We start from the raw sequence: 26,461 nt of genomic DNA on the forward strand, positions 1-26,461 counted from the left end.
AGAAAAATGATAAAAATTATGAAAATATATAATTATTAATGTTATTTTTTTCGGCAAAAAATAATTAAAAAAAAGGAAGAGATAATCAGCGACGGAGCTTCAACGTCAACAATGAGAGGGCCATAATAATTTAATCAAAATCGTATGTAGTATGCTAGCGAGGTTGGTGGAGCCAATACTTAAATTTACCATGTCTAGTCCCTAAAATTATAGAATTTGATATTAAGGACATATTTTTTGGGAGGACCATGTTAAAATATCTAACTACATGAGCAAATGAATATTAACTCAGGTATGTACTTATTCCTTTGCATCATTTACATCTGATTATACCTTAAATACGCTTATTCTTATGTAATAATTGATTTTTGATTTTCGTATTTGTTGGTTAAGCCGTTAACAACAAAAGCCTGCATATCATCATATGTTAATTTTGGTTTTTATTTTCTTTAATAATGTGAATGGAATTTCTAGGGTTAATTTTTTAAAACCTAGATGTCTGTTAATTTCCAGTGATTCTTCATTATTTAATGATTTCGTTCAGTTATCCTTATTATCAGTATTGGATCTTTGATTTTGGTTTGTTTGTCTTTGATTTTGGCTTATATGTTACAAATTTATTCAACTTCACTTTGTTGCAAGGTTGCAATAGTTATATCCTTGGATACAGTTTTTGTTGCTGCTACAATGATGCAAGCGTTTATCACCTTAATTCGGGGTTCTTTATGGCTGGAAAAAGTATCCACGGGCCAGAGCATGCTAAGGTATACTTATTGTTAGGTTACGTGTTTGAATCATTATTTTGTTTGTTCATGATGTTGTTCATTGTATTGTAATATGTTCATTCCAATTATCCATATTCGTTCAATTATTCGGTCAACGTTGGTTATTAGGTCAAAATAGACCTGTCGGTAAAAGTTGAAATTGGTTGAGTCATTGATTTTATAAGTTGGATTGATTTATTGTGGGTCAATTACTCACTTGATGGGATAGAAGTATGTAATGTGTCTGTCATTAGTGGTCATTTTAACCCTTTGACCTGCTTTGGTCATATGGTGTCAAATTGAGCATTTTATGATTTATACATGTTAATTATATCAAAGTAAGTGTAATTGCTGGTAATGATATTTTGAAATGAGTCTTGAACATATATTGATTAAGGTGGGAAATTATGATCCATATGGGTCATTATTGTCCATTTCGACCCGCTTGCATTAGTTTTAAAGTTTGAAGTTACCAAAAGGATTATGAAGTCATTTTAGAGATGTCACTCGGGTACATTGGAAAACAATTTAGGTCGCTAGCTAAAATTGATGTCATTTTGGGTAAAAGTTTATAAAATGCCTCTCGGGTCTTCCTAAGTTGAATTTTTTTTAAATTTGGATGAGAACTAATAATTGGGACATATAGTATTCCCGAAAAGCTTTCAAACGGCATATCATATGTTTAGGTTTGTCGAGTCGAATTAGGTATTAAACGTGTGTTAAAATGGGCGTCTACAGCTGCTGCAGATGCTGTTGGGCTGCTAACAGCAACAGTAATATTTAAAATAATATGTTGTAGGGTTATTTGACTACAGGTTTTTCATTATTGGTTGAAGAAATATAACCAATCATAGCCAATGAGATCAGTTTACAAGAATAGCGATTTGAATATAGGTATTTTTATTAGTTTTGACTGCTCTCTTAGCCTTAATTACATTTGTTGTTATTTATTTACACCTGAAAAAAGTAAGGGTTAGAAAACAATTTAGAACTAATTTAAGAATGTTATATATTTACACCTTACTGAATTGTTATTAAAGGGTGTGTGACTAATTTTTAAATTTGTTATGTGATTTGCAACGAATCACATATGTTGGTGATAAATCCTACACTTCTTGATGTTATGTTTGCTGATTAATCTTCATTTGATGGGATGTTTGTATTACATGGTTACCTATTAAATGTCTTATTTCTAGGTAATTATCTAAAACCAAAAACTGGAAACTTTAATGGCTCTATGGTCTAAATGAAGTTGTTTCCACATAAGCTCGATCACAAAAAATGTTGCTCACCAATTGCCAAGAAGCCAAATAGAAGGTTAGTCACTTCGCAACCTGATTTGCTTGGTTAAGGCATGGATGTCGTCCCATGACGCTAATAAAATAGCTCTGGTAGTGTCAAACATCAAGTACTTTTCCTACGCGATGGCTGCTAGCCAACGCATATGAGAAGTGATCAAGCGGGTCCCAGAAATTGATTAGGACAACATGGATAGGGAGATATTACAAGAAGTATCAGGCGACGTCGAATTTAAAAATGTAAATTTCGCTTACCCATCAAGGCGAGAGTCCATAATATTCAAAGATTTTAACCTAAAAGTTCCGGTCGGAATGACTGTGGCGTTGGTGGGTGGGAGTTGGTCCGGTAAATCGACCATTATTGCGTTGTGGCAAAGATCGAACAAGTGATTGAATCCGCAAAGGCATCAAATGCTCATTGCTTCATCTCATAGTTACCACAAGGCTATGACACCCAGGTCTGCTTTCCATCTTTCTATAGCTTTGTAAATCTATAGGTGTCAAAATGAGTGATTTGAGCCCAAATTCATTAGCCTCGAAAAACATAGTCATAGTCATCCCAATAATTTAGAAGTTTCAGTTCGATACAAAAAGATGAGCCATTACATTAAATTTTTCAATACATATAAATTATTTTTTTTAAGGTCTATGTTTAGTGAACTAACTAATTATAATTTGAACTTTTTGTCCGTTATTACCCCTATAAATAAATTGAAAATTGTATAAGCATTTCAAAATTTGAGCCATGTTCGGTTGTATACTTTGCATATGTCCGTTAGACATCTATGATGAAAAAGGGTTGGTAGAATAAGTTAAAATGACCTGATTAACATGTTACAATAAACATGTTTTTTGAATAAAGCTACACTTTTTGTCCTGCAATAAACATGTTTTTTGAATAAAGCTACACTTTTTGTCCTGTTTTGTTTGTATAGATAGATTTAAAAAGAAATATATTACCATAGTTTGTATGAGACAATATCTTTTTTCGAATTTACATGTGATACGTTTAGACTATATATGATTTTGGTTTCTTCTTCATATCTATTTTTTCATGTCTAACGCCATTGTTAGGGCTACAAAGGACAAAACTGTAAGTTTATAAACATCGGCATCGGTATGCTTTTTGTATTCTGAATCCTATGAGTCTGCGACCCTCAACCCAATTCAAGACTGTTAGGATCTTCAATGTGAGCCCAGAGGTTTATAGTTTATTTTCCATTTTTTTTTTTACTTCTTTTCACTTATTTGCTCCACTTATTTGTTCCAGAGGTTTATAGCGCCGGGTTTTTTTTCATCTTCCTCATTCCGTTTAATCTTCAATTTCGTCTACCTGGTAGGTTATTTATTTTAGTTTTTTTTATTGTGTATTGTTTCAAATTGTGATTATTACATCCGTTAATTGTTTATAATTTTGGTAAATATATTATTTACTTAACATATTCATTATAGCGTTTTGGAAGATTCGGTAGATGTTTAACGCATGATTTTGTCTGCATATAATGTTGAATGTTTAAATGAGATCTAAATCAATGTCTTATTTTTTTTATTACTGCTGTTATCAATCAAACAACATCATGTTCCTTTGCTGATGGAAATTATTTTTCCTTCCTGTTTAGGTTGTAGCTGACTTTGCTTTTGGTTCTTTCTCAAGGTATTATTGATGTTCTACTATTGTTTTTTTTAAATAGTCACATATTATGTTGTCAATGTACTTTTGTTTATGTTTGTTTTTTTTTTCCATTTGCAATTCAGGTTTCGTTTCCTGTCGAATTCGGTACTCGCTGTAAGTAAGTAGCCTCTGTATCAACATTATCTTTCTTTATTTTGTTTAATTGTAAATCCTGCTTCATTTGCTAACTGGGCTGAGAATTTTGTCATCCTTACATATATTAAGATATGCATATTTGATATCTTTAGTTGTGTGATTATAATACCTGCATATTAGCTATATTGCTCTTTTAATTTGCACATATAAAATGTCAAGTTCAAAGATGCAAAGAAAAATAGGTTTGTTGAGCATACTTTTAGTGTTGTTGGTGAAAGTAGACGTTTTTTGAGGCACCATCTGTCACTACAAGATATATGGCTAGAAGGCACATATAATATCGTTATATAACATCGCTATTTCATATATAATTTAAAAAATCAACACTGTTTGCGGAAGAGTTCTCGTGCAACGTACGGGCTCATAAATCTAGTTATTCATATAATTACCTATATTTTTTTCTTACAAGCACTCTTTAATCATTTTTCTTCACAAACACTTGCACATTTCATCTCAAAAAAAATTGCAGAACTTTTGAGGTACTTCTTATCCTTCACTTTATTTTTTACTTATTTATTTATTTCATTTTCTTTATTTCTTTATTTCGAAATTACTTGTTTGTTAGTTTAATTCTATATAAATCGAAATTATGTATAAATAATAAATATTAAGATGTTAAAATCATATTTATATATTAATAACCTCTGGAAAATTTTTATACGAATTTATAAACAGTATATATTTTTTTATATATTAAAACATGTTTCGGTTAATTATATATACATAAAATTGATGTAAATTATTATGAACACTTAAAAATTGAAAAGACAATTTTTACTGAACCCTAATAACTTATAAAAAAGATTAGAATCGAAAAATATAATTTTTATAATTTTTATATATGAGTTTAATAATTAATTGTATTTATACGATTAAACCATGAAGAATGTGTAAAACAAATTATGTATAATTGAAAGGAAATATTTTTACAGTTTTTATAACCTTCATATGATATAATATTGATCAAAACTAATTTTTATAATTTTATAAGGGTTAAATACGAATTAATAATAATATATTGTTATTTTTGTATACCGAAAATAAAGTGAAATTTATAATGATTGATATAAAATAATCGGAACAGTAAGAATAATTTTTATAGGTTCTATATAACTTATAATAAATATTAGAATTGAAAATGTGATTTATTTGCTATTCTATATATTTATTCTTCAATTAATAAATCGAAAATTGTTAGTTAAATATTAAATTCGAAATAAATAATATATTTGGTATAAAAATAGATTTATAAATTTTTATATTACCTTTTAAGTATATAAAGCTTGTAAAAATATAAATCCAGTTATTTAGGTCGATTTGCTATTTTATACATAATTAACTTTGATTTAGGTTTTAAATCAAGGATATAATAAAAAGAAAATATGAAATAAATACAAAAACGTATTAAACATATTTTTATAAAATTTTTATATGATTATTAGGATTATTAGATACTGTGAAAATTATAAAAGATGATTTTTAATTTGTTTACCTATTTGTAAGCATTTTAGGTATTAAACAAATCTGGAAAATAAAAATTAATAAAAATAAGTAATAATGTATAAAATATTTTTATAAAATTTTATACAAGTTTATCTACTGATATGAAGTCAATAAAAGTTAGTTGAGTTATTAGATAACTATTGTTATATATTTGAATTAAGTGTAAATTTAGATTATATATATATATATATATATATATATATATATATATATATATATATATATATATATATATATATATAATATATATATTAATCAAATAATATTATTTTTACTTAAAGATCAGTAAATAATAATATAAAATATAATTAAATATTTATCTAATTACATATGTAATTTCCTACATAATTAAACTTATAATACTTTTGTTATAAGAATAATTTTAAAATAAATTAATAATGATAATACATTATTAATGATAAATATATTTAAACTTATATAATATATATTTATTGTATAAGTAGAGTATTTAAAGTGTCGTATTCCTATACGTGCATAGCAAGTGACGGTTATGGTCAAAAGATAACGTACGACTTATATGAACTTCATCGCTACTTAAGGTTGTAAGTGAATGATGTCTATGTGGCCCTTATGGGATAAGCTTGTGGATCTCGAATGTCATGACTTAGTTTCTGATCAAAAGTCCTGGGCCCACGGTTACACCTGGTCATTCCGGACTTACTTGATAGCACCGAAGTTTAGGCAAAGTGTACAACATCTTAATGAGGATTATAACCAAAAGTACTATAAATGGAAACTTACCAAAAGTAGAAACCTTCCTAAAATGGATAGTCACTGTTAATGTAATTCATTATATTAATAAACAAACTTTGTCTGTTAGACAATAACTGACCAAACGTTCTATCTGTGACGATCCGAAAATTTCCGACCAAATTTAAACTTAATCTTTATATTATTCCGACACGATAAGCAAAGTTTGTTAAGTCGAATCTCAAAATTTTAAACTGTGTTCATACATTTAACCTCGACCAAACCCCGACGATTCACGAACCATTATAATTGGATAAGAATATATATATATATATATATATATATATATATATATATATATATATATATATATATATATATATATATATATATATATATATATATATATATATATATATATTATAACTTGATAACGTTAACAAAGTATTAAGTATAATACTTTACATGATCGTATTTGACGACGGAATTAAAAGATGATATCAAATGATTGAGTTATCAGATACATTGTGATATGATTACGAGTCTCTGTTGAGAGGTCCACTTTGATTTAGGAAACCTTTCCTTTTTAATGGTATTCGGAATAATTGGTAAAATGATTTACAAGTAAGAACAAAAGTGTCAATTAACAGGAACTAGACAAGGGTTAGTGGAAATTCCCATTTGATTTTCAATTTATGCTTTAAAATAATTGCCTCGTGACTTTTGACAAGATAAACTATTTAACTTTTATATTAATTAATGTGAAATTAAAATTGTGGAATATAGATAACTTAGAAAATAGGTATCGACGTTTTACCTTAAAATGATTTCATACGTTCATTTAATCCCTGGACTTTATCTCACGCTTCTTCAACAAACTTTAATATAGAAACTCGAAACCTACTATGTGTATATATAATTTTACTTTTCTAAAACGTTTTATGATATAACGATTTCATTATTTTAACTTTTTAATAAAATGATTCTTATATATATTTAGTTTTAGAAAATAAAGTTATTATATTTGATTTAAATATACAAAAACGTTTCAGTTTAAAAAGAACCAAGACGTTTTATAAGATAATTTGTATATGAATTTTGAAGAATTTAATTAAAGCGTATATTATAAATTACAAATATATAAATTGTGTTTCAAAAACGTAAACGTGATACGACGTAATATTTTCTAATATTTAAACGATTCAAAAATGAACTTTGAAAAATAATTAGTTTTGAAAACTAAATATTATATTATTAAATAAATATTTCCATTATATATAATTTATATTTTTAAATGAAGATATATATATATATATATATATATATATATATATATATATATATATATATATATATATATATATATATATATATATATATATATATATATATATATATATATATATATATATATATATATATATATTTATATATTACAAACTGATTAAATATAATATTAACTAGATATAAAACATTTTGATTTAAAATAATATATTTTGGTGAACAACGAGACATTGATTTATCGAAGCAAATGACCACAACACTCAAATGTAAAGGTTATACTTTGAGTAATATAGTCTATCGATGATTGATAATGCTAAAAACGAACATATATTTCATAGCATTATCCCTCAAGAAAGACAAGCTTTTAGTTGCAGTTGTCCTATTTACAAGGAATATTCGTTTAAATATTAAAAGGTGAAGACAAAAGGCAGATTCGACAAATTAAAGACGCAAACGATCAAAAAGCTCAAAAGTACAAAGTACAATCAAAGTGGTTCCAATTGTTGATGAGAAACGTCTCAAAATTACAAGAGTACAAGCCGCAAAACGCAAAGTACAAGATATTAAATTATACGAAAGGACTTTCGAAAATCCGAAACCGAGACGTGAACCAGCTTTCAACGTACGACGCAACGGACCGAAAGTTACAAATTAATTATGTATATAAATATAATATAATATATAATTAATTATATAAATTATATATTTATATTATATTTATATAATAAAATCCGTCGGCAAGCTAGGAGCCAAACTTATGTTAGCTGGAATCAGGGGCTCCGCACTCGCGGAGCTTTGAAGACAAAAACCTCCGCACTCGCGGAGGTCAAACAGTATTACGTGGGCCTATAAAAGGCCGAGCATTCGGCCGATTTTTACACATCTTTTTCTAATCTATCTCTTACGTATATTTATATATATTTATATTTTAATTTTAATTTTAATTTCTAATAATAAGGGTATGTTAGCGAATATTGTAAGGGTGTAAGTCGAAATTCTGTCCGTGTAACGCTACGCTATTTTTAATCATTGTAAGTTATGTTCAACCTTTTTAATTTAATGTCTTGTAGCTAAGTTATTATTATGCTTATTTAAAACGAAGTAATCATGGGCTTTGTACCATAATTGGGGTTTGGACAAAAGAACGACACTTGTGGAAATTAGACTATGGGCTATTAATGGGCTTTATATTTGTTTAACTAAATGATAGTTTGTTAATTTTAATATAAAGATTTACAATTGGACGTACCTATAAATAACCATATACACTCGATCGGACACGATGGGCGGGATATTTATATGTACGAATAATCGTTCATTTAACCGGACACGGAAATGGATTAATAGTTAATAGATTTATTAAAACAGGGGTGAAATTATGTACAAGGACATTTGGCATAATTGATAACAAAGTATTAAAACCTTGGGTTACACGCAGTCGATAACCTGGTGTAATTATTAAACAAAGTATTAAAATCTTGTTACAGTTTAAGTCCCCAATTAGTTGGAATATTTGACTTCGGGTATAAGTATAATTTGACGAGGACACTCGCACTTTATATTTATGACTGATGGACTGTTATGGACAAAAACCAGACGGACATATTAAATAATCCAGGACAAAGGACAATTAACCCATGAGCATAAAACTAAAATCAACACGTCAAACATCATGATTACGGAAGTTTAAATAAGCATAATTCCTTTATTTTCATATTTAATTGCACTTTTAATTATCGCACTTTTATTTATTGTCTTTGTATTTAATTGCACTTTTAATTATCGTACTCTTTAATTATCACAAGTTTATTTTATCGCACTTTTATTTATCCCAATTTCATTATCGTTATTTATTTTACGCTTTAAATTAAGTCTTTTATTTATTTAATATTTTTACATAAGGTTTTAACTGCGACCAAAGTTTTAAAATCGACAAACCGGCCATTAAACGGTAAAAACCCCCTTTTATAATAATAATATTACTTATATATATTTGTATTTTTATAAATTAAAACTAATATAGCGTTAAGGTTTGTTTAAAAGATTCCCTGTGGAACGAACCGGACTTACTAAAAACTACACTACTGTACGATTAGGTACTCTGCCTATAAGTGTTGTAGCAAGGTTTAGGTATATCCATTCTATAAATAAGTAAATATCTTGTGTAAAATTGTATCGTATTTAATAGTATTTCCTAGTAAAAATAAAGCTATTTCATATACACCTCGCATAACATCAATGATTAAGTCTAATTATTGATAAAGGTACACGTCGCGTAACGTAAAGTGCAAGTTTTCTAAGCGTACGAAAATGCGTTCGAGAAACCGGAACCAGGACACAAGTCGAGTGACAACGTACAAGTATTTGGAACTAAATTTACAAATAAACTATGCACGTAAATATTATATAATATATAATTAATTATATAAATTAAATATATTATATATAAAATATAATAAAAATCGTCGGCAGCCCACAAGATAAATGAGAATGAGCTGGAACCAGTGGTGCCGTGATCGCGGAGCCTTCTACCTTTAACCCATCGCAATCGCGGAGCAAGGGGGACCCAGATTTGATCTATAAAGCTCAAACGCGTTCTGAATTCGATTCATAATTCATATATCGATCTATCTCTCCAATCTATATATTACTCCGCATTTATTTTATTTATTTCATTATTTATATTAATTATTATTATTAATCCAAATATATTATTAGTAGTATTTGTATTATTATTATTAGTATTATACCTAAAATACTACGACGAGGTCATGAGCGTATTATTTCAAAACGGGTTTTTCGAGCGGGATAGAGCTAAGGAAAATATGGATTATAGCTATGGAGGTTATGGGTATGTTTCGGGGGTATACTCGTGAAGTCAATCTAGTGTTTATCATTTCCGTTGCGTCTACGTACTTTCCTGCAATATTGAATCACATTATTGATACGTGAGCATTCCTATCTTATCTTATATATATTAATAGTGTATCCCTGACTAGTGCTCGAGTATATATGATTATGCATGCTTGTACGTTTAATATCGTCGTTAAATAGTTTATGATAAATCATGAATTTGATACGTATGCTGCTGAGATGAGGTATATGATATGCATGTCATTGAAAAGCTGGCGAAAAATTAATAACTTTTCATTTAGACAGCGTATGGTTTCGATGAACGGATTAGAAGATATAGTCAACTGAATTATCATTATTATTATTATTATTACTATCGTCGTTATTGTTATCGTCGTTATTATTATTATCTAATAATAATAATAATAATTATTATTATTATTATCATTATCGTTATCAATATAAGTATTATCGTTAAAATTATTATTGTTATAATTATTACTATCGTTATTATCATTAAGGTTATTATTAATATCATCATCATCATCATTATTATTATTATTATTATTATTATTATTATTATTATTATTATTATTATTATTATTATTATTATTATTATTATTATTATTATTATTATTATTATTATTATTATTATTATTATTATTATTATTATTATCATTAATAATAAAACTATCATTTTATTAAAATTATCATTTTTGATAGAAATATCATTGTTATTATAAAATATCATTATTATTATCATTTTTGTATTATTATTATTAATTATCATTTTGAATAGAATTATTATTTTTATATAAAATAGTATTAATACAGTTAATGTTAAAAAGTATCGTTATTATTAAAATTATCATGATTAGAATTATCATTTTATTTTAATTAATATCATCATTAGTAAATACAAATATGGTTATTATAATTATTATTAGAATAATAATAATAATAATTATTATTATTACAAAATAATACAACTTTCACTTATTATTATGATTATCAATATTATCTTATCAAATAAATATGTGATACAAAGATATTTTTACCACACGTAATATAATAATACATACCACTATATTTTTATGATATTAAGTGAACTATATAAACTATATTACTTAAGAAATATAAAAGCATATTTTTATCATATATAAATTTTAATATACATTTTTATTTATTAACAAATGACTTGTACTCCTATTATTTACTTTAATAAAATCTAATAAATACATTTAAATATATAAAATGACTATTTAAGTTATATAATAAACATGTATTGATTTTTAAAGTCATTTTGGTCAAATTGATTTTTGTTGACTTTTGAATGATAATCTCGAGTATTAGGATTGTGATACACTACGACTTGACCTAAATTGTTAGACAGGTATTGACCAACATATAAATATATATACACTTAATATAGGTTCGTGAATCCGAGGCTAACCTTGCACTTGTTCAATGACGTCATATGTAATTTTACTACGAAATATAGTATTGTGAGTTTCATTTGCTCCCTTTTTAAATGCTTTTGCAATATATATTTTTGGGACTGAGAATACATGCGCTGTTTTATAAATGTTTGACGAAATAGACACAAGTACTCGAAAGTTACATTCTATGGTTGGATTATCGAAATCGAATATCACCCTTTTTAGTCTGGTAATCTAAGAATTAAGGAACAGAAACCCTAATTGACGCGAATCCTAAAGATAGATCTATTGGGCCTAACAAACCCCATTCGGCTTACGGATGCTTTAGTACTTCGATTTTATCATGTCCGATGAGAGTCCCGGAATCATGGGGATATTCGAGACGCGTTTTATTAATGTCGATTACCAGGTGTTCACCATATGAATGATTTTTATCTCTATGCAGTTTGTGCGAAATGCCTGATATGAGATGATGTTTATGAAAAATGAAAATAGAAATCTTGTGGTCTATTAAAATTATGGAAATAATTAATTATGATAAACTAATGAACTCACCAACCTTTTGGTTGACACTTGTAAGCATGTTTATTCTCAAGTATTAAAGAAATTTTCCGCTGTGCATTTGCTTATTTTAAAGATATTACTTGGAGTCATTCATGGCATATTTAAAAAGACGTTGCATTCAAGTTGTTGAGTTCAATAAAGATTATTATTAAGTAAATGACATATTAGGTCATTTATAGTTTGGATATTATGAAATGGTATGCATGCTTGTCAACTTTCGATGTAATGAAAGTTTGTCTTTTAAAAATGAATGCAATGTTTGCAAAATGTATCATATATAGGTCAAATACCTCGCAATGTAACCATATGTTATTGTATTCGTCCTTATGGATTAGGATGGGTCGCTTCATGTGGTATCAGAGCGGTGGTCTTAGCGAACCAGGTCTTGCATTAGTGTGTCTAACTGATAGATATTAAGATGCATTAATGAGTCTGGACTTCGACCGTGTCTACATGTTAAAAGTTTTGCTTATCATTTTTGTCGAAAATTACCTGCTTATCATCTTAAGTCTAGACACATCTTACTGCATTAAATGATTTACACTTTAGACACAAGTGCCTAAAACATTTTGATATGCAACTTCATGAGACTTTTGTTAACTTGTATTCTTACATGCAAATTCCCACCATGATATCGTTAATTGCTGAAATTTGAATATGGCAAGGTTAATTATTGTGAATAGGCCTATTGAGAGCAACATCTCTACCCATTGACCAATCGTCAAGGGGATACATAATAATGATTATCGACACACGCGCAGTGTCAGAGGTTTTAATGTTTAGTTCGATATTATAACTCATGGCATATTGATTATTTTTGATATTTTGAACTAAATCTTGTGGTCTAAAACTTTATTATGATTATTAAACCTATGTTGTTCACTCAACCATTGTGTTGACATTTTTAAGCATGTTTTGTCTCTGGTAACGATTAGCTTATATGCTGCTGGTGAATGCTATATGTGTGATGCGTTGCATTGAAGTCTCGCATATTTTATTTTATCATCTATTAAACATTATCATTTACATTGGATTTATGATGTAAAACCTTATTTATTTTCGCTGCTATACAATTAATGTGTGACAATCCTCACTTTACGACTTCGGATTTTACTAAAATATCCCTAGGGTTGTTATATATATTTATATACGATATTATGAACATTGATCGAATAGTAATTTTTAGTCAACAATATATAAAATGATTAAAATTATAATTTTTGTTATTATTATTATTATTATTATTATAGTTATCATAACTATAAAAATAATACAAGTTATTACCATTACTAATATTATTATTATTAGTATTAGTATTATTACTTAACATTAATACCAATATAATGAAATATCATTATTATTAATATCAATATTATTATTACTATAATTATTAAAAATTCTATAATTATTGTTATTGTCATTATAAAACAACTTATTAATATTTTCATTAATATTATTATTATTATTATCATTATTATTACTTTTATTATTATTAAAAATGTTATCAAATTATTATTATTAATATATATTTATTAATATATTTAATAATAATATCAATTAAATAAAAAGAATATATATATAAAAGTCAAAATCAGTGCACAACATATATATATTTTTATCAGCATTATTCAATCAAAAACTGCTTTTAAATTTTTTATCTGATCGTGATTCATCGTGGACTGCTTTTTATTTTTTTATTTATTTTTTTGTTTGTTCTGTGCTTGATTGATCAAATCCTGTCGACAGCTTCATCCTTATAACAATCATCTCGAGTGTGAAAGAAATCATTCAATGCTCCACCATCTCATTCAATTACACTACATCTATCTGGTATTAATTGGTGAATTAAACAGAAATTCAAAATAAATGACCCATTCCTCTGCTCATGTTATCTTTTAACCAAAAACTCGAATTCGATTCAATCTTCAAAATCTAAAAATGTAGAAGTGTTAGGAATTACCTACTTAAACTATATGTAAGTTTTCAAACTTTAATTCCTTCGATTGAGCTTGAATTTCAAAGTCAAAGTTTAAATTCAAAAAGTCAACTGTTTTGTTCATCATAAAATTCGAAGTTGTTTTGATGTTTCTGGATTAATTGATGATTCATGAAGTTTCTATGAACGATTTATAACATATTTCAAGTAGAAATTTTAATCTAAAAACGTCTAGAAATCAAAATCAAAAATTAAGTTCATATTTTTTTTTCCGCGTATTCTTCAGCTTCTGCTTAAAGATTTTTTCTGTTAATCCAAATCAACAACAACCGGTTAATTCTGTTTCTAATTGAAGTACCAAAATCAAACAATAAATTCGTGGTTATGATTGATACCACCTCTGTTCGATCCAGTTTTAGAAGAAGAAGAGAAAGGGATATTAGGTTAAAAGATTTTAAGGGTCGAATTAAAACAGAAAAACAGGATAGATCAGATGGTTTAAGTGTTGTTGCGGTGAGCAAGAGGTCTCGGGTTCGAGCCCGGTCTGGGGCAATTTTTTTGAAAAAGATTTTAATGGGTATACACTCTTATTTTTATTTCTATTATTATTATTATTATTATTATTATTATTATTATTATTATTATTATTATTATTATTATTATTATTATTATTATTATTATTATTATTATTATTATTATTATTATTATTATTATTATTATTATTATTATTAGTAATTATTACGATTATTATTATTAGTATTACTAATATTAAAAACATAATTATTATTATCACTAATATAATTAATATTGTTATCATTACTAGTATTATCACTAGTATTATCATTTAGGTTATATTAGTAGTACACTAGTACCATTATGATTAAAACTATTATTTTTAAAACAAAATGTTATCTTCATTAAAGTTACATATAATATATATAAATATATTTGAATCATATATATATAAATTTTAATACAATATATATATTTTGAATTAAAATACTCTAATAAAAATCTGATATATAAATACTAATTATTTATTAGAAATATATAAAATAAATACAGATAATTAAGTTATTAATGAAACATGTATTAACAATTAATAAGAATATATAAACTTGTTCGATTACGAGTATATGTGTTAATATATATACTTGATATAGGTTCGTGAATCCGAGGTCAACTTTGCACTTGTTCAGTGCCATCATATGCGTAATTACTACAAAATAGAGTATCGTGAGTTCATTTGCTCCCTTTTTATCTATATTTTTGGGCTGAGAATACATGCACTATTCTTATAACTATTTGACAAAATAGGCACAAGTACAAAACTTCGTTCTACGTGGGTTTGAATCAAAAATCCCCTAGCTTGGTAACTTTAAACATTGGTCTTTGTACCGATGGCGCGAATCCTAAAGATAGATCTATCGGGTTTAACACCCCCACCCAGTATGTTGTACTAGTCAAGGATTTATATTGGCTTAGAATAACGGGTGTTTAGCACTTCGAGGTTAATAAACATGCACTTGATTCGGTGTACCTATTATTATAACTCATGGGTAAAAACTTTGTTAAGGCTAGTTACCAGGTGCTCACAACATGGAATACTTTTATACCCTGCGGTGTATTTATTTATTTATTGAAACTGAAATCTTATGGTCTGTTACTATTACTGAAATCATTATTATGATAAATCTATGAACTCACCAAGCTTTTGTTTGATATTTTTTAGCATGTTTATTCTCAGGTACTTATATATTATGCTTCCGCTGTGTATTTGCTAATTGAAAGCAACATTACAACGAGTCTTTCATGGATAATTTGAAAGACTCTGCATTCAAAATCAACACCGTGTATCATATAGATGTCAATACCTCACAATGGGACCAGAGATAACATACCGCGTCAATGGCGATTTTGGCGGGTTGTTACAGTTGGTATCAGAGCGGTGGTTGTAGGGAACTAGGCAGTCTTAATATGGATAACTCAGATTAATACGGTGCATTAAAGTCTAGTCTACAGCCTGACCTATAGCTTTAGAACATTATTATTTGCATCATACATATGCATATCTTTTATTCTGTCACTCCGGGAGGAACTCCCATTGTGATTCACAAAATACTATAACTCACGCCCATTATCTTTATAAAACCACCTCGGTTGGTTAAACCGAGGGCTGTCACTCATGATTATTGAAATTCTCGACATTTCTATGTCATCTATCATGATTTTATGTATTACGTATGTATTACATGAAATATTATCCGTGATTTTTGAAACTCCTATATTTGTTATTATTCATACTTATACGTATATAACCTCCTGTTATATTACGTACCTATGTGCCCTTATGCCTTTGTGCATTAGTTTGCGAACCGAAAAATGTCATTATTGACTCATAAAGATTCTTGATAACTCAAAGACATTATAATGTCATCACTATTCATATTCATTACTTTCTCGTTATCTTTAATCATTGAACTTTTTTGACGGGTAGCGTCTATGAAACTCTAGAATGGAAGGGTTTGGATTACCGATTTAAAGGATCCTATAGCTCAAGCCCCTAGACCTGAATAGGCCATTACGAATTGAAAGTCTTTAATCGAAAGATTATCTGATTACATACTTATCATTTTTTATCTCGACACGTCATACTGCAATTATTGCATAAATGGAGTATAGACAAAATCATATCTTATCATATTTATCCCAGTAGACTTTGTTTGACACTTTTCCTAAATTTCCTCCGTAAATTACGAAATCTTTTTGCTATATATACGTATTCAAGGAGACGAATATATCATTCAGTATTCAACACCCATTTCATATCACAAACCCTTTATCCGATCACATAATATGAATTTCTCACTTGATTCCTCGAACTCCTCAAGCTCCAATGGCAGTGTAACCGGAATGAACCAACCAATTAGTCATCATCTTTTCTGAATGAATTGAGGGTGGGTTTGTAGTCAGCATGATCAATGGAGTCAAGAAGAAGGTGATCCCTTCCACTCACCAAATTGTCCTATTGGCGAAGAACCAGAAGCACTTACCGACGAACCAATCCGAAACACTATTTTCACCCTTATTTTCAGGATATCCTGCCACGATTATATAATATCTAGAATTCTAGATCTTATTCATCCACTCATCCGAACCGCCAATCATTCCGGTGTAATAGAAGAAGTCAACGAGCTTCGCGCTCGAATAGTGGCTCTGGAGAATATGGTACAAAATCTAAGAGCATCAGCAGCACCAGCAGCATAACAAGCAACACCACCAGCAGTACCACCAACATCACCAACACCTCAAACACTGAAAGCACCAGCAGCATCACAAGCTCCGCAAACCCTGAAATCACTGAAGACAGCAACACCACAGCCACCAAGGAATATTAGTAATAATGAGTTAAGTTGTATCGACTTATTCTTCCTGAAGAATTTATATGTATATTATATATATATATATATATATATATATATATATATATATATATATATATATATATATATATATATATATATATATATATATATATATATATATATATAAATTTTGAACCCATAATATATCTTTTCGTACTAAGCTATTATGTGTGAATTTTTAAAAGGGTAAATACTACCTAGTTAATTCATATTACTAATATGCTATGATGTACATCCTTCGTTAATGACTTAACAATCGTTAACTACAATCTCTGTTTCAACTCGATGAATTCCATTTCATAATAAACTAAGTGTATTATTCGAATATATGTTTGATTGTATACTTTCATTTTCGATGTGCTCGAAATTTTTTAGAAAACATTATTCGTGCCCTGCGAAGTTCACAAGGATTCCACGAGCATCAACATCATTCACCGAGGAATATCAATAACAATGAACGATGAAGTATTGATTCATAACTTCATTAGAGAAATATTCCGCGACGATTATGTAATCTCTAAGGTTTTGGAGATTATTCATTCTCGTTTCAACCATAACTCAAATGAGTTTAATATTATATTAACTCACTAAATCCATGATTACATCTGAAGGAAAATATATATGTACGTATATTTTCATAAAGATTGTAATTAAATATTCTGTTGTACAAACTGTTGATGGTGAAAATATTTTAACGGGTAGGTAATACCCCAGAAATATTTAGCTTTCACATTAATATGTTACACCGTACATTCTTTAGTTCTGATTCAACAGTCATTAACTATACTACTTACAAGATATATGTATCCGTTCACTAAAGAACAACCATTTTCATACAAATTCAATTACATATTCTTATTTTGACATATCAGAATCCAAGTAAAGCTTTAGCAGGTGTTATCTTCCTAAAGATCACTACATTCATGAATTATATTCACTCGTATTCTGTGATGAATTATCACATCAAACCACCGAAATTATCATTCATTACTTTTGAAATATACAACATTTCTTCGACAACCGTTAGATCTGTTGACGGTTACATCCTGCGTTCAACGCTCAAATTCAAAATTCTTGAAAACAATTCAGATTGATAACCAATGATTCAGATATGAGAATGCTGATGAAGCAGTAAAAGCTATAGATGGTCTTAATGGCCAAAAGCTTGATAATAAGGAATTGTGTGTTGGAAAAACTCAAAAGAAAATTTGGTACTGGAAAACGGATTGAGCAAACCATGAAGGAAACTGTGGACATGTGACGACCCGAAAATTTCCGACCAAATTTAAACTTTTTCTTTATATGATTTCGACATGATAAGAAAAGTCTGCTATGTTGAGTCTCAAAAATTTTGAATTGTTATCATATATGCAATTACCATTTGACCATTTCCGACGATTCACGAACAATTAATTTTAAATAGATATGTGTGTGTATATATATAATAATAATTGAAAATATAAAATATTATATGTTGTTGTTACTAATTATGTAAAATAAAATAAAAATATGATATTATGATAATTATTATTTAAAAACATATCTATATATGTAAATAAAGTATATTAAAAATAAATATTAAATAATTGTAATACTCGTTCAATGTACCGATTGATATTAAGCAAGTTAAAATCAAACTTAATTATGTGATTTTAAAATAAACGGTGATTCAAAAATGAGTTATATAAATTATAAAGCTTATTAAAAATGTATTTAGGAGATAATTGTTAAATTGGAACACTTTTCATATTCTACCTAGAATCGAACGCGGACAGAGATTTAATTTTATTTAATAGTTAATGATCAATATTATACATTAATGACTAAAATAAATAAAGGAATTTAATTTAAGAATTTGAGATTTCTTTTCCGAATAATTTTATCCGTCACTGATTTACAACAGAGTACGATATACACTGCGTGGGAAAGGTGTCGGTAGAATAATCCTAATCAGCTGGCTGCTTACCTGTTTGATCAATTTTATGTCATTTTCTCGTGAACTGAATTATGTGTAAAGAATACTGTTTTTGGTTTCATCTCATCGACATCAGCTCATATTATATATTTATATATACATATTTTTGCATAAGTGATCACCACCTACCATCACTACTACTTCTATTTAATTTCCTTTTACTTTCTGCAAATCTTGAATGACCAACCCACCATTTCATTTACAAGAACCCAACACCCATAACCATCTTCATGCTCGATCACCACTTCATCCGAGAACAAACACCACAACTTCACGCCACTATCACCACCCATAATAGCCATAACCGTCACCCTAAAACCACCACAACTCCAACTCGATCACCATTAAACTGTCACTAATTATTGTTGACAAACTGCTATTTGATCAGTCAAGACCCACTTGTGTGTTGCTACTATCAACTAACGAATAACCCACAACCAATAAACTAACTATTATATTTTACTCTAGTCGAACTAATCTTTCTTTACCTGGAAACAATCGTGAAGTTGCATTGAGATACAGCGGGTTCAGTTTCAGTCTGATACTATACTATGGGTAATCTATCTATCTACCTATTTGTATTTTTTTTTCTCACATTATGATCTAGTTCATCTCATAAACAAACCCATAAATCCAGCCAATCATCCACAAGGCTATCGATACATCTGCTTCTGTTTACTCCTGTCTTCTATTCGACCGACACCCAAGCAACCATCATCGATATACTATTGTTACTCGTTACAGTTTCAGCTGCAACAAACCCCCTTCTCCGGCCACCATATCCTTTCTCTCTCTACGGATTCTTTTAACCACCATCACCATAATCATCATCGTTGTCTTCTCCTTTAACCTTTGACATACACCACCACGTTATCACCATCACAACCGCAACCACCAATTTTTCTCTCTCCCTCTCTATCTTTCTGATTACCACCGAAACCCTTCACTAAACCACCATCACGTTATTTTTTTCTTTGCTGTTGTAATCATGAACCCAACGTACCACCAACCATTTCTCCTGTTCGCTACTTTTCTTTTCTTTCTTTTTAATCGGACCAGCTGCAAAACCATCATCAATTATTATATGTTGCCAACTTAATATAATAATATAGTATATAGAACTCAAAGAACCTCAATGGCTGACAAATGAAGAATTTTAAAAATGAAGTGGGGATAGAAATATGTTACAAAATACGTGGGACAAGGATGTTTAACCACTGCATTTTGTTTATGGGAATCGGGCTTTAGTTGGGCCATATAACACCTTTGTTATTGGATCAATGATTTTGTTTTTGGGCCGACGATTTGGAGCTAGATCATTTCCAACTGTAACAAATGTTTCTACTTCAATTTTTTTTACGAAGAAAGAACGTGAAACCGTAACTTCATGATAAAAATGGTGAGATGACTATGAGGTGGCGGTGATGATGAAAGAATGGTTGTAATAATTATAAGATTTAGAAAGAATTATGAAGATGATGATCTTGATGATCATAATGGAATAATGATGATTATGATCGTGGTTTAAGATGATTTCAATTGATGATGATGTTTAGGAGGAAATAGAAGTGATAATGATATTGATACCATGATGATAATGGTTATGATGGTAAAGGCGAGTTGATGATGTTTGTATTGATACAAATATGACAATGATATGAATATGATAAATGATACGAAGCATAATAAATAAATACATGAAATAATAAATGATTTATGATGATTATGATCACAAAATAAAGAATGATGATAAGAATTATGATGATGCTTCGGTTATGATCATGATTCTATGATAAAGATGTGTTTTGATGATGATGATGGCGACTAGATGTAAAAAGATAAGATGATGATAGAATTGGAAAACAAGTTAAAAGAAAATAAGCCGTGTGTTATTTCAGAAAAACAAACTATCTCAGGTGGTTTAAGGGTGTGGTCAAGGAACTAGAGGTCTTGGGTTCGAGCCTGGGCTCAGGCATTTTTTTTTTAAAAAAAAAGAAGAAGAAGAAGGATGCAGAAGTAAAGGTTAAAAACAATTTAAGTTGGGTGTTATTTCAGAATTGAAACATATAGCGGGACGTCGCGGGTTCAAACCCGGACTTGGACATTTTTTTAATGGCTACTTCTTTGAGGTAGTATTTATATTACCATTACTATTATTATTATCGTATCATTATTACTATTAATCTAAGTATTATTATTATTATTATTAATATTATCATTTTATGAATTAATAAAATAAGTATCATTATTATTTTTATCATTTTTATTATTAGTATTATTATTATTAGTATTATTATTACTAAGTATTATAAATATTATTGTTATTATTATTATTATTATTATTATTATTATTATTATTATTATTATTATTATTATTATTATTATTATCATCATCATTATTACATTTATCATTAAAATTATTATTTTTAAAATTATAATTACTATTATCATTATTGGTATTACTAATATTACCATTAGTATTATTATTACTATTACCACAAATATTATTTATGTAAAATATAACTATTACATATAACATAACTATATTAATATTTTTTTTATTATTTATCTAAAGCATATAAAATAAGTACAATTAATTAAATTATTAATGAAAACACATATTTAAAATATCAATTAAATCACTCATAATATAAAAATTTGTTCGATTACTATTATATGTGTTAATATATATACATGATATAGGTTCGTGAATCCGAGGCCAACCCTGCACTTGTTCAGTGTCGTCGTATGCATATTTTTACTACAAAATATCGTAATGTGAGTTTCATTTGCTCTCTTTTTAAATGCTTTTGCAATATATATTTTTGGGACTGAGAATACATGCACTGCTTTTATAAATGTTTGATGAAATAGACACAAGTACTTAAAACTACATTCTATGGTTGGATTATTAGACCGAATATCGCCCCTTCAAGTCTGGTAACCTAAAAATTAGAGAAATGGCCCCTAATTGACGCGAATCCTAAAGATAGATCTATGGGCCTAACAAACCCCATTCTGGAATTTGGAATGCTTTAGTACTTCGATTTAAATGGTGATTGTGATTGCCAATATTTATGGCATACTTGTGAGTATGCGGGGGATATTCTATATGCATTATGTTAATGTCGGTTACCAAGTGTTCATCATACGAATAATTTTTATTACACTTGCGAGTGTAATGTTATTTATGAAAAATGAGAATCTTGTGGTCTATTAAAATTATGAAAATGATTGATTACGATAAACCTATGAACTCACCAACCTTTTGGTTGACACTTTAAAGCATGTTTATTCTCAGGTATGAAAGAAATCTTTCGTTGTGCATTTGCTCATTTTAAAGATATTACATGGAGTCGTTCATGGCATATTTAGGACAGTACCTCGCAATGGGACCAAATGTTGATGACTTCGTCCAGATGGATTAGGACATGTCTCTACAGGTGGTATCAGAGCGGTGGTCTTAGCGAACCAGGTCTTGCATTAGTGTGTCTAACTGATAGTTGTTAGGATGCATTAATGAGTCTGTACTTCGACCTAGTAGTTGTTAGGATACATTAATAAGTCTGGACTTGAACCTGGTTTGTATGTCAAGAGTTTTGCTTACCATTCTTTGTCGAAAAATATCTTCCTATCATTTTCAGTCTCGACAAGTCTTATTGCAATTAATGCATGGATGGTGTACAGACAAAATCAAATCCCATCACATTAGACCTTGTCTGACACGTTTCCTTAATTCCCTCCGTAATCTACGGAATCTTCTGTACTATATATACTTATTAAGTATTCTATGTAATTAGAATATCATCCGATATCCGAAAATCATTCCATATCGAAAATCATTTATCTAACCGTGCAAGATGAATTCTGCAACCAGTTCGAGTCCCTCGTATTCCGATAGCTATTCCGATATAGATTTCTACCTGAGCTCCGAAGGCAGTATAACCGGAATGGACCAACCATTTAGCCATCATCAATTCTGGATGAATTGGGGATGAGTTAGTAGTCGACTTAATCAATGGAGACGTGAAGAAGGCGATCCTTTCCACCCACCAACCTGCACTCTTGACGAAGAACCTGAAGTACTTACCAGCAAACCAGTCCGAGACACCATTTTCGTTCTCATTTCCAGAATAGCTCGCAACGATTACATAATATCTTTAATTCTAAACCTTAGTCATCCATTTGTCCCAACCGACAATCATCCCGGTGTGATAGAAGAAGTCAACGAACTTCGCGCTCGAGTAATCAATTTAGAGAATATGGTGCAAAACTTACCAGCTTCAGCAACATCACCAGCACCAACAGTACCACCAACAACCCAAGTTTCAACATCACATACCTCAACTTCACAACCTAGACCTCGAACCTAATCATCGTTTTACCTATCGTCCTACGTCATTTATCTTCGTTCTACCTGACGATTATGTAATTTCTAATATTTTAGAGATTATGTACCCTAGTTCTAACCGTAAATCAGATGAGTTTAATATCATATTAACTCGTTAAATCCACGATTACATCTGAAGAAAATATATATGTAAGTATATTTTCATAAAGATTGTAATTATAAATTCTTTTGTACAAACTGTTAATGGTGAAAATATTTTAACAGGTAGGTAATACCCGAGGAATATTTAGATTTCACATTAATAAGTTACACTGTACATTCTTTGAATCTGATTCAACAGTCATTTACTATCCTACTTACATCCACAGATATACGTATCCGTTCACCAAAGAACAACTATCTTCATTCAAGTTCAATTTCACATTCAGATTTTGACCAATCAGAATCCAAGTCAAGATTTGACAAGTGGCATAATGAAGAAAATAATAGACAAAATAAAATTGATTAGTAACCAATTAATTAACTACGTAAAACTTTAAACATATACTACCCTTGGACTATTAGACTACTAATATTGGACTACTAACATTGGACAATTAAAAGATATTAAAAGAGTAGGGAATACTAATTACAATATATTTTGACTTAAAATATTGTTAATAAATTACATCTACTACAGTTAAATAAATTCCTCAAGTTTGCCACTTGATTTCATCTTAAACATCCTTTGTATCTTGACGATTACAATCAGCGTTTAATCATCTAAAAACACAATTCTCTTGAAACCACCTCGGATTGATAACCGATGATTCAAATATGGCAGCATTAAATGCAGAGGAAACAGCAAAGTTGTATGTGGTCTAAATGACCAAAAGTTTGATAATAAAGAATGGAATGTTGGGAACGCTCAATAGAAAATTTGGTACTGAAAAACGGATTGAGCTAACCATAGAGGAGACCAAGGACAAATACAAGGATCAAACCCTATATTCAAAGAATCCAAGTAATTCTGGATCCGAGGAAATCTTTAGAGAATATCTTGCTCCGAAGTCGTGTTAAAATTCTTGCGAAAAATTTTTATTCATCAACTTTCGAACTTAGAAATCCCAAAATATCATCATAAATATCTTCGATATTTCTGAAGATATTTTCATAAATATTCTCGTCCAAAATTATCTGTCTCTTCGTGCTATCTATGTTACATCATAAAAGAAACTGTTTTAGTTTCTATCCTTCTATAAAATTTGAGTTTAAATTATGAATGATTTTTGGAGAAGTGTTGGGAGTTGAAGCATGAGTTAGTATAATATAATGACACTCGGCCAACGTGATTATATTACAGTAAGTCATGCTGAATTTCTAATGAAACGTGATGATGGTTCACAGATCATACCGTCATCAAGTGCCATGTTACATTGCTCTTTCATTCTAACTTAACCTCACAACATATCAAGAAAATATATTCTTGATAGTTCTATCTTCTGTAATTCTGATAATTTACCAAATCAAATCATGCTATTACGTTCCTTCCTGCTTAGAACATTATGACCAATCGAAACTTCATACCTACGAATTCTGGACCATTATTCGTTTGACTTAAAGTCGGGAAGAGAAAACAAGAGCATGGAGCTCCGAAATATAAAGGAAAATACAAAGCCGATCACAAACACATAAATTACAAACCGCGTATATCAATGCGGATAGCAACATAAATACACGGGAGAATGAAAAACACTATAACCCCAAGGTAATAGTAGAAGTTAACATATTCCTCCGGTGGTAGATGAAAAAGGAGGAAGATAGAAGCGATTTTCAGAAGAAGGACAAGGATCAGTACTGGATTAAGCATTTTTACAATCTTTAGAAGTATGGATTAAGGAAGAAAATATAGGAATGGTGAGAATAATAAAATAGAAGAGGTAAATTTATAATGGAAGCATCCAACAGAGCAATCGAGGCAGATGACCGCTCCTTAATCACTGACGAATCAAATCTTATATAGATAACGAAGATTTTCTTTGAAATCCCTTGAATTTCGAAATTCAACCATGACTAGTCAAAAGTTATGATGAAACTTGTCTTTCTCATTTCACTATTTTGTGATAGCTTCACTCGTACGCTTCACATAATTGAATCGTTTTATTTATATTAATCAATAATAATGAAACTCTATTTATCAACTCAGATTCATAATGAAAACATTTTTATTGTTAGCCATGACCACCTCACTCAAATTTCGGGACGAAATTTCTTTAACGGGTAGGTACTGTGACGACCCGGAAATTTTTGACCAAATTTAAACTTTTTCTTTATATGATTACGACACGATAAGAAAAGTCTGCTAGATTGAGTCTCAAAAATTTTGAATTGTTATCATATATGCAATTACCATTTGACCATTTCCGACGATTCACGAACAATTAATTTTAAATAGATATGTGTGTGTATATATAATAATAATTGAAAATATAAAATATTATATGTTGTTGTTATTAATTATGTAAAATAAAATAAAAATATGATATTATGA

The 26,461-nt window shown here is 28.9% G+C and overlaps 1 long non-coding RNA gene across 2 annotated transcripts; it reads left to right on the forward strand.

The window, feature by feature from the left end:
• Positions 1–628: 628 nt before the first annotated feature.
• LOC139899432 (uncharacterized) lies at positions 629–3,942 on the forward strand. 2 transcript variants are annotated; one of them, XR_011777495.1, is made up of 7 exons: positions 652–764; positions 1,580–1,658; positions 1,961–2,520; positions 3,137–3,252; positions 3,333–3,398; positions 3,682–3,716; positions 3,818–3,942. It is a non-coding gene; the product is annotated as an uncharacterized lncRNA (long non-coding RNA). The 2 variants fall into 2 exon arrangements; XR_011777494.1 differs by lacking the exon at positions 1,580–1,658 and having other exon boundaries at positions 629–764.
• Positions 3,943–26,461: the final 22,519 nt, after the last annotated feature.

This window comes from Rutidosis leptorrhynchoides, chromosome 3 (assembly GCF_046630445.1).
Source record: "Rutidosis leptorrhynchoides isolate AG116_Rl617_1_P2 chromosome 3, CSIRO_AGI_Rlap_v1, whole genome shotgun sequence".
Lineage (NCBI taxonomy): Eukaryota > Viridiplantae > Streptophyta > Magnoliopsida > Asterales > Asteraceae > Rutidosis > Rutidosis leptorrhynchoides.